Source organism: Ursus arctos, unplaced genomic scaffold (genome assembly GCF_023065955.2).
Source record: "Ursus arctos isolate Adak ecotype North America unplaced genomic scaffold, UrsArc2.0 scaffold_14, whole genome shotgun sequence".
In the NCBI taxonomy this organism is placed as follows: domain Eukaryota; kingdom Metazoa; phylum Chordata; class Mammalia; order Carnivora; family Ursidae; genus Ursus; species Ursus arctos.
The window spans coordinates 46,387,335-46,396,699 of record NW_026622808.1 but is presented as its reverse complement, the minus strand read 5'-3'; positions in this window follow the sequence as shown (position 1 = coordinate 46,396,699).

Here is a 9,365-nt window from a genome sequence, read left to right as displayed (position 1 = left end):
ATCTAGCCCATCCCCCCACCCACCTTCCTCCATCACCGTTCAGTTTGTTCTCTATCGTTAAGAGTCACTTATGGCTTGTTTCCCTCTCTCCTTTTTTCCTTTTCCCCCTTCCCATATGTTCATCTGTGTTCTTTCTTAAATTCCACATATGAGTGAGATCATATGGTATTTATCTTTCTCTGACTAACTTATTTTACTTAGCATAATACTCTCTAACTCCAACCATGTCATTGCAAATGTCAAGATTTCATTCTCTTTGATGACTGAGTAATATTCATATATACACACACATACACAGATATACCACATCTCCTTTATCCATTCATCAATTGGTGGTGGACATTTGGGCTCTCTCCATAGTTTGGCTATTGCTGATAATACTGCTGTAAACATTGGGCGGCATGTACACTTCTGAATCTGTATTTTTGTATCCTTTGGGTAAATACCTAGTAGTGCAATGGCTGGATCATAGGGTAGTCCTATTTTTAACTTTTTGAGGAACCCCCAAACTGTTTTCCAGAGTGGCTGCACCAGTTTGCATTCCCACCAACCGTGCAAGAGGGTTCCCCTTTCTCTGCATCCTTGCCAGCACCTATTGTTTCTTGTGTTGTTAATGTTAGCCATGTTCTAGGAGTAAATGAGAAAACAGATGGGTAAGACATGACTCTTCCCATCAGGGAGAATACAGACTAGTGGGAGGTTTCACGTCCACTGTGGTGCATCAGTATGGAAGTGACACGCGAAAGGCACCCCTAGAATAGGAAACAGCGTGAACGAAGGTGGAGTGATGTGAGCACGCACAGCAGGCAGTCTGAGGCAGAAGTGATTGTGGGATGAGAGACTGGTGTTTCAGCTGGGATCAGGCCAAGGCCAAACTCCTGAGAGGACTTTATGTGCTGAGAAGGGGACTGGGAGAGTTTCCTGGGGGTAAAGGGGCCCTGATGTACCCTGAACACTGGAATATGTTGGAAGGGGCTTTGGCCATAAAGGATTTTAAGTTCTAAGACAATAAGAGACACCCTTAAATTGTTTTTTTATTTTGTATTTTTAAAATACATGAGCAGTGTGTATATTCTCATTGTAAACAACTAATACAAAGTAAAAATCACTCTTTATTTTTTTAACCCTCATTTCCCCCTTCTAAAGGCGTCATAATTTTGATTTGCTCTATCACACACAGGGACACAACAGGGATGTGCTCAAGCTGGCTCCTAAAAAACCTTGTCTTTAGAGACATCACATTAGTATCTTTAAATGGGGCATATTTACGCCACGGAAATTGGCAAAGGCAACAAATCAGAGCCAGCACCCCCTGCCCTGTCCCATAAAGCTTATTTACGAGGACACCACAGGTCATGTGTATCTATTAAGATCCTTTTCTATTTGTTTACATGTAGAAATCCATTTTAGGCTGATAGCTCGAAGCATGCAGTAAGCGCTATGGAGCGTGAACCCTGCGGTCAGGTGGCTTGGTTCCAATCTTGACTTTATCCTATGTTGAATGACCTTGGATGGACTACCTAACTTCTCCGAGGCTCGGCTTCCCTCTCTGTAGGATGTAGATGATAGCAGTGCTGCCTCATAAACTTACAGTGAGGTGTGAGTGAGTAAATATCAGTGAAGGGCTTGGAACTGGACCTGCCACCCATTCCATCTCTATAAAGTTTAGTTAGTATTGTTCATATAAATGGGCTCATATTGCAGGTAACGTTCTACAACTTACACTTTTGAACAATACATGTTGGAGAGCTTAGAGACGCTATTTCCTTTTTTAAAAAAATTAAGCTTTTAATTTCAAGATTTTATAAGTTTGCTTGCAGGAAAATTCACATGCAGAGATCTTGTGTACCCTTCATCAATGCCATCTGATGGTAATGTGACACTGAAGTGTAATAAAAACTGAAATGTTGTCGTGGAGGCAGTCAAAATACAGGCATTTCCATTCCCGCAAGAACCCCTCATGTTGCCCTTTTATAGCCATACCTACTTCCTTCTTGCCCCCACCCCCTCCTTAAACCCTGCAACTACTTATCTGCTCTCTATTTCTATAATTTTATGAGTCTAAGAATGTTATATAAATGGGATATTACAGTACGTAACCTTTCTGGATTGACTCATTTCCCTCAGTGGAAGTCTCTGGATGTTCATTCAGTTGTGTGTAGTGATAGCTCCTTTTCACTGCTGAGTAATGTTCCATAGTATGGATGTGCCATCGTTTAAGTTTTTCACCCATCAAATGGCATCTTGGTAGTTCCCAGTTTTTGGCCAGTAGGAGTATTATAAACATTCATGTGCAAGTTGGGAGTTGACTTCTTCAGCTCTAATTTGGGGATATATAAGGTAAAAGGCAAACCCAGGGCAATGACCACCATGTCATTCCTTTGATTATAGATTTCTAGCTGGTCTGCCCTCTTCATGCCTTTGAGCATTTTCTTGTTTGTTTTATATATAATGTCCAGGATTCTTGGTTATACTTAACAGGATGAATAGGGAAGTCTCAGCACTCCTTTTAGCCCCATAGTGTGAATGTATGGAAAAATCAGGCTGTATTTCATCCATCTTCAACATTTTGCCAAATTTTTACTCTAAATGCCATGCTCCATTGAATGGCTGTGTGTGTGTGTATGTGTGTGTAGATAATTTTTTTTTAACCTATGAGTGTATTTTTCTACGACATTACTTGGAGTGGAATTGTTTGGTCAAAGGGTATAAACTCTTATATTTTGATAGATACTTCAAATTGCCCTGAAAAAAGGCTGTCCCCATTTATACTCCCATCCATTCTAATATGCACTGGATAATATCTTGTGGCCCACTGTACACTCACATGATGTTTAATGGGTGCAGGTAGAGTAAAGTGAGGTAGTTCTATTGTGACCTAGATGTGGACTCAAACATGGCTTATCTTTACCTGCATTTGAGTACTGAGTGTTGAAAAGGTGACCAGGTGCCTGGTGAGAGGTGGATCTGAGAGCTGTTTGCTCCATTGTACCAGTGGTGAGGGACTTTTTGAGTTGATTACAGAGCTGTGCCCGCTGATGGGAAGATCCATAATCAAGCCTGAACACTTCCTCCCGGGCCTGTGAGAGAGTGTTTAGTTAGCTGGGGAAATCAGCTTGGGTTCAGAGCTGAGAAGAAACCAAGCCGCAAGTCTAAAGCTGGGGTCTCATTAAAATTCAGAGAGATGCTAGAAATTGCCTTTCTTGTGGAAAGAGGAAGGGAGTTGAGTGGTAGGAGGAGTCATGGGCCCAGGGAAGTGGGACCACAAAAGCCATAAAGAACTTATCAGGCAGAGGGAATGGGCTGTATAGATGCTCATGTGGAGTCATGGCGATCTACATGCAAACATACAGAGAAGTCCCCACAAGACAATTAAGCCAGAGTCATCCATGTAGGAAAGGGGTATAGGAAGAGGCTAAAAATCAAACTGTTATGGAGACCCTGAGATAAACCATCAGCTTTTAGGTGAGGAATGGAAGAAGGAGACATTTTAGATCTGATTCTTGACAAAGGGACAGGATTCAAAGGAGGAGGGAGAACATTCCAGAAAGTATAGTACGACCTGCACTAGTTTTCTCTGCTGTGTAAAAAACTCAGCAGCTTAAGACAACACACATTTATTATCTCACAGTTTCTGCACGTTAGGAATTTGAGCATAGCTTGGCCGGTTCTCTGCTCAGGGTCTCATAAGGCTGCAGTCAAGGTTTGACCAGAGCTTGGTTCTCATTAGTGGCTCAATTGGGGAACAATCCACTTCCAGGTTTTATTAAGAGGTTGGAAGAATTCACTTCCTTGGGGCTGTAGGATTCATGGAAGCTTGCTTCTTTTAAGTCAATAATGGACACAAAGAGAGAGACAGATAAAGAGTATTCCAGAATGAATCTGCTAGCAATATGGAGTCTTACATAACAAATCGTGAGAGTAACATCTCATCCCTTTGTCATTTACTATTGGTTGGAAGCAATAGGAATAGAATGAAACCAAGAGGTGAATAGCAGGCATATCAGGATTGTGAGGACCATCTTGTAGTCTGTTTGTCACAGGAGCAAAGACATGGAGAGTTACTAAAACTCTCATGGGCTCGAGAGAGAGGAAGAGATTAAACTGGCTGTTGAAGAATCTTGGAGATACAGATGGTTCTGAAGGTTAGTGCCATATTCTAGGAAGCCTTGAAAGCTAATGTGAGAGATTTGCCCTTTTGGCATTGCAAAACTTACTAGAGAATATTTCTTTCTGTGGTCTCCTGTTGATTTCTGAAGACAGCATCCTTACTAAGAATCCCATTTTTAGTTTCAATTCTCTGCTCACTCATTTCCCAAGTAAGCCTTTCTTTTTAGAAGTGTTTTAGAAATGAAATGACAATTGCATTTAAAGTGAAGTATCTACATTGAATTAACCTTGACCATTTTCTATGGTTTCATTATTTTGGGAGTTGAAACCAAACACACGAACTCATCCTGCATTGAGAAGCAAGACAATACATAACCTTTTCAACCTTTTCTCTAATACATCTCCTCTGTGGGACTAATTGTAGAGACTAGAATGTACTACTTGCTAAATGCATCATGTCTTTAACCGCTCCTGTGAGTGTCTGTTTAAGGAGCTATGTTAGAAAAGAAAAGAGAAATATTCAAGAAGGTAAAAATTTATGGAGAGGGAGCTCATTTGGACTATGTCATAAATAGTTCTCCAGTATTATAGAAAAGATTGAAAAAATCACAGCAGTACCAAGTGAAAAAGTTCCCTGTAGGCGGAATTCATGAGCCTCTAAAACAGTTATTTGCACTGTTTTAATTGCCAGAATGTTTTGTGAACTTTCATAAGATGGTGGGTGTGTGCCTATTAGCATCTCTTGGCTAATACTGTATATTGACCACAGTGAAATCTTTTTTTTTTTTACACAAACAACATTTTATTAAAATAAAATTAAAAAGATGTTTACATTCCTTAACTTTATTTTTTTTATTTATTTTTTTTTTATTAATAATGATTTTTTATTATATTATGTTAGTCACCATACAGTACATCCCCGGTTTTCGATGCAAGGCTCGATGATTCATTAGTTGTGCATAACACCCAGTGCACCATGCAATATGTGCCCTCCCCACTACCCATCACCGGTCCATCCCATTCCCCCACCCCCCTCCCCTCTGTAGCCCTCAGTTTGTTTCTCACAGTCCACAGTCTCCCATGTTTCATTCCCCCCTCTGATCACCCCCCCCTCTTTATCCCTTTCTTCCCCTACCGATCATTCTAGTTCCTATGTTCCATAGATGAGAGAAATCATATGATAGTTGTCTTTCTCTGCTTGACTTATTTCACTTAGCATTATCTCCTCCAGCGCCGTCCATGTTGTAGCAAATGTTGAGAACTCATTCTTTCTGATTGCTGAGTAATATTCCATTGTATATATGGACCACAACTTCTTAATCCAGTCATCTGTTGCAGGGCATCTCGGCTCCTTCCACGATTTAGCTATTGTGGACATTGCTGCTATGAACATTGGGGTGCATATGGCCCTTCTCTTCACTACGTCTGTATCTTTGGGGTAAACACCCAGTAGTGCAATGGCTGGATCATAGGGTAGCTCAATTTTTAACTTTTTAAGGGACCTCCACACGGTTTTCCAGAGTGGCTGTACCAACTTGCATTCCCACCAACAATGTAGGAGGGATCCCCTTTCTCCACATCCTCTCCAACAATTGTTGTTTCTTGCCTTGTCTATTTTTGCCATTCTAACTGGCGTAAGGTGGTATCTCAGTGTGGTTTTGATTTGAATTTCCTTGATGGCTAATGATTTTGAACATTTTTTCATGTGTCTGTTAGCCATTTGTATGTCTTCATTGGAAAAGTGTCTGTTCATATCTTCTGCCCATTTTTTGATTTGTTTATTTGTTTCTCGTGTATTGAGTTTGAGAAGTTCTTTGTAGATCTTGGATACCAGTCCTTTCTCTGTAGTGTCATTTGCAAATATATTCTCCCATTCCGTGGGCTGCCTCTTAGTTTTTCTGACTGTTTCCTTGGATGTGCAGAAACTTTTAATCTTGATGAAGTCCCATAAATTCATTTTATCTTTTGTTTCTCTTGCCTTTGGGGATGTGTCATGAAAAAGGTTGCTTTGGCTGATGTCGTAGAGGTTGCTGCCTATGTTCTCCTCTAGAATTTTGATGGATTCCTGTCTCACATCGAGGTCTTTCATCCATTTGGAGTTTATTTTTGTGTATGGTGTGAGATAGTGGTCAAGTTTCATTCTTTTGCATGTAGCTGTCCAATTTTCCCAGCACCATTTATTGAAGAGACTGTCTTTTTCCCACCGGATGTTTTTTCCTGCTTTATCAAATATTAGTTGCCCAAAGAGCTGAGGGTCCATTTCTGGGCTCTCTATTCTGTTCCATTGGTCTATGTGTCTGTTTTTGTGCCAGTACCATGCTGTCTTTGTGATCACAGCTTTGTAGTACAGCTCGAAATCCGGCATTGTGATGCCCCCAGCTTTGTTTTTCCTTTTCCACAGTTCCTTGGAGATTCAGGGCCTTTTCTGTTTCCATACAAATTTAAGGACTATTTGTTCCAGTTCTTTGAAAAACGTTCTCGGTATTTTGATCGGGATAGCATTGAAAGTGTAGATTGCTCTGGGTAGCATGGACATTTTAACTATGTTAATTCTTCCGATCCATGAGCATGGAATATCTTTCCATCTTTTTATGTCTTCCTCAATGTCTTTTAAGAGTGATTTATAGTTTCTAGAATAAAGGTCCTTTACGTCTCTGGTTAAGTTAATTCCAAGGTAATGTATGGTTTTTGGTGCTATTGTAAATGGGATGGATTCCCTGATTTCTCTTTCTTCGTTCTCGTTATTCGTGTACAGAAATGCAACTGATTTCTGAGCATTGATTTTGTATCCCGCCACGTTACTGAATTGCTCTATAACTTCTAATAGTTTGGGAGTGGCTTCTTTTGGGTTTTCCATATAGAGTATCATGTCGTCTGCGAAGAGAGACATTTTGACTTCTTCTTTGCCGATTTGAATACCTTTGATCCCTTTTTGTTGTCTGATTGCTGTTGCAAGGACTTCTAGTACTATGTTGAATAATAGTGGCGAGAGTGGGCATCCTTGTCGTGTTCCTGATCTTAAGGGAAAGGCTTCCAGCTTTTCCCCATTGAGAATAATATTTGCAGTAGGCTTTTCATAGATGGCTTTTATGAGATTGAGAAATGTACCTTCTATTCCTACACTCTGAAGGGTTTTAATCAGGAAAGGATGCTGTATTTTGTCAAATGCTTTTTCGGCATCGATTGAGAGGATCATATGGTTCTTGAGTCTTTTCTTGTTGATATGATGTATCACGCTGATTGATTTGCGAATATTGAACCACGCTTGCATCCCAGGTATGAATCCCACTTGATCGTGGTGGATAATCCTTTTAATGAACTGTTGGATTCTATTAGCAAGTATCTTGTTGAGGATTTTGGCGTCCATATTCATTAGGGAGATCGGTCTGTAATTCTCCTTTTTGAGGGGGTCTTTGCCTGGTTTGGGGATCAAGGTAATATTGGCCTCATAGAATGAGTTTGGTAGCTTTCCTTCTGTTTCTATTTTTTGAAATAGCTTTAGGAGAATAGGTATTATTTCTTCTTTGAATGTTTGGTAGAATTCCCCAGGAAAACCGTCCGGGCCTGGAGTTTTGTTATTTGGAAGGTTGTTTATCACTGACTCAATTTCTTCATAATTAATTGGCCTGTTTAAGAAATCAATTTCTTCTTTTTTCAATCTTGGTAGTTTATAGGTTTCCAGGAAGGATTCCATCTCTTCCAGATTGCTTAGTTTATTGGCATATAGCTGTTGATAAAAATTTCTAATAATCCTTCCAATTTCAATGGTGTTCGTCGTGACCTCTCCTTTTTCATTCATAATTTTAATAATCTGGGTCCTTTCTCTTTTCTTTTGGATAAGTCTTGCCAGTGGTCTGTCAATTTTATTGATTCTCTCCAAGAACCAGCTTCTAGTCCTGTTGATCTGCTCTACTGTACTTCTGGTTTCTGCTTGATTGATTTCAGCTTTAATTTTGGTCAACTGCTTCCTTGTGTGTGGATTAGGCCTGTCCTTCTGTTGCTGTTCCAGCTTCTTGAGGTGAGAATATAAAAACTGCATTTTAGATTTTTCTATTCTTTTGAGTGAGGCTTGGATGGCTATGTATTTCCCCCTTAGGACTGCCTTTGCAGTATCCCATAGGTTTTGGACTGTTGTATTTTCATTCTCATTGGTCTCCATAAATTGTTTAATTTGATTTTTGATTTCCTGGTTTATCGAGTCATTCCTGAGCAGGATGGTTCTTAGTCTCCAAGTGTTTGAGTTTCTTCCAAATTTTTCCTTGTGGTTGAGTTCCAATTTCAGAGCGTTGTGGTCTGAGAATATGCAGGGGATAATTTCAATCTTTTGGTATCGGCTGAGACCTGTTTTGTGTCCCAGAACATGGTCTATTCTTGAAAATGTTCCATGGGCATTAGAATAGAATGAGTATTCTTTGGTTCTGGGGTGTAGTGTTCTATATATATCTAAGAGGTCCAACTCGTCGAGTATGGCATTCAAAGCCTTTGATTCTTTGCTTAGTTTTTGCCAGGGTGTTCTGTCTATTTCTGAGAGTGGAGTGTTGAGGTCCCCTACTATTAATGTATTTTTATCTATATGTCTCTTTATTCTGGTTAAGAGTTGGCTTGTGTATCTTGCTGCTCCCCTGTTGGGGGCATATATATTTATAATTGTCATATCCACTTGTTGAATACTTCCTTTAAGAATAATATAGTGCCCTTCTGCGTCTCTAACTATAGTCTGTAGTTTAAAATCCAATTTATCTGATATGAGAATTGCTACCCCAGCTTTCTTTTGAGGTCCATTTGCGTGAAAGATGGTACTCCATCCCCTTACTCTCAGTCTGAATGCATCTTTGGGTTCGAAATGAGTCTCTTGTAGACAGCAAATGGATGGGTCATTTCTTTTTATCCAATCTGCAACCCTGTGGCGTTTGAAACCAGAATTTAAACCATTAATGTTCAGGCTGAGTACTGAGAGATATGCTTTTAATTCTGCCATGTTGTCAGTAAAGTCTTTGTTTGTATTGGCTGTGACTTTCTGTTTTGTATCACTCTTGGGGCCTTTTTACTTTTATAGAACCCCCCGTAATACCTCCTGTAGGGCTGGTTTCGTGGTTACGAAATTGGCTAGTGACTGTCGATTCTGAAATGTCTTTATTTCTCCATCAGTTCTGAATGACAGCCTTGCTGGATAAAGGATCCTTGGCTGCATGTTTTTCTCTGAAAGAGCTTTAAAAATGCTCCCCCAACCCTTTCTCTCATTCCAGGTCTGTGTA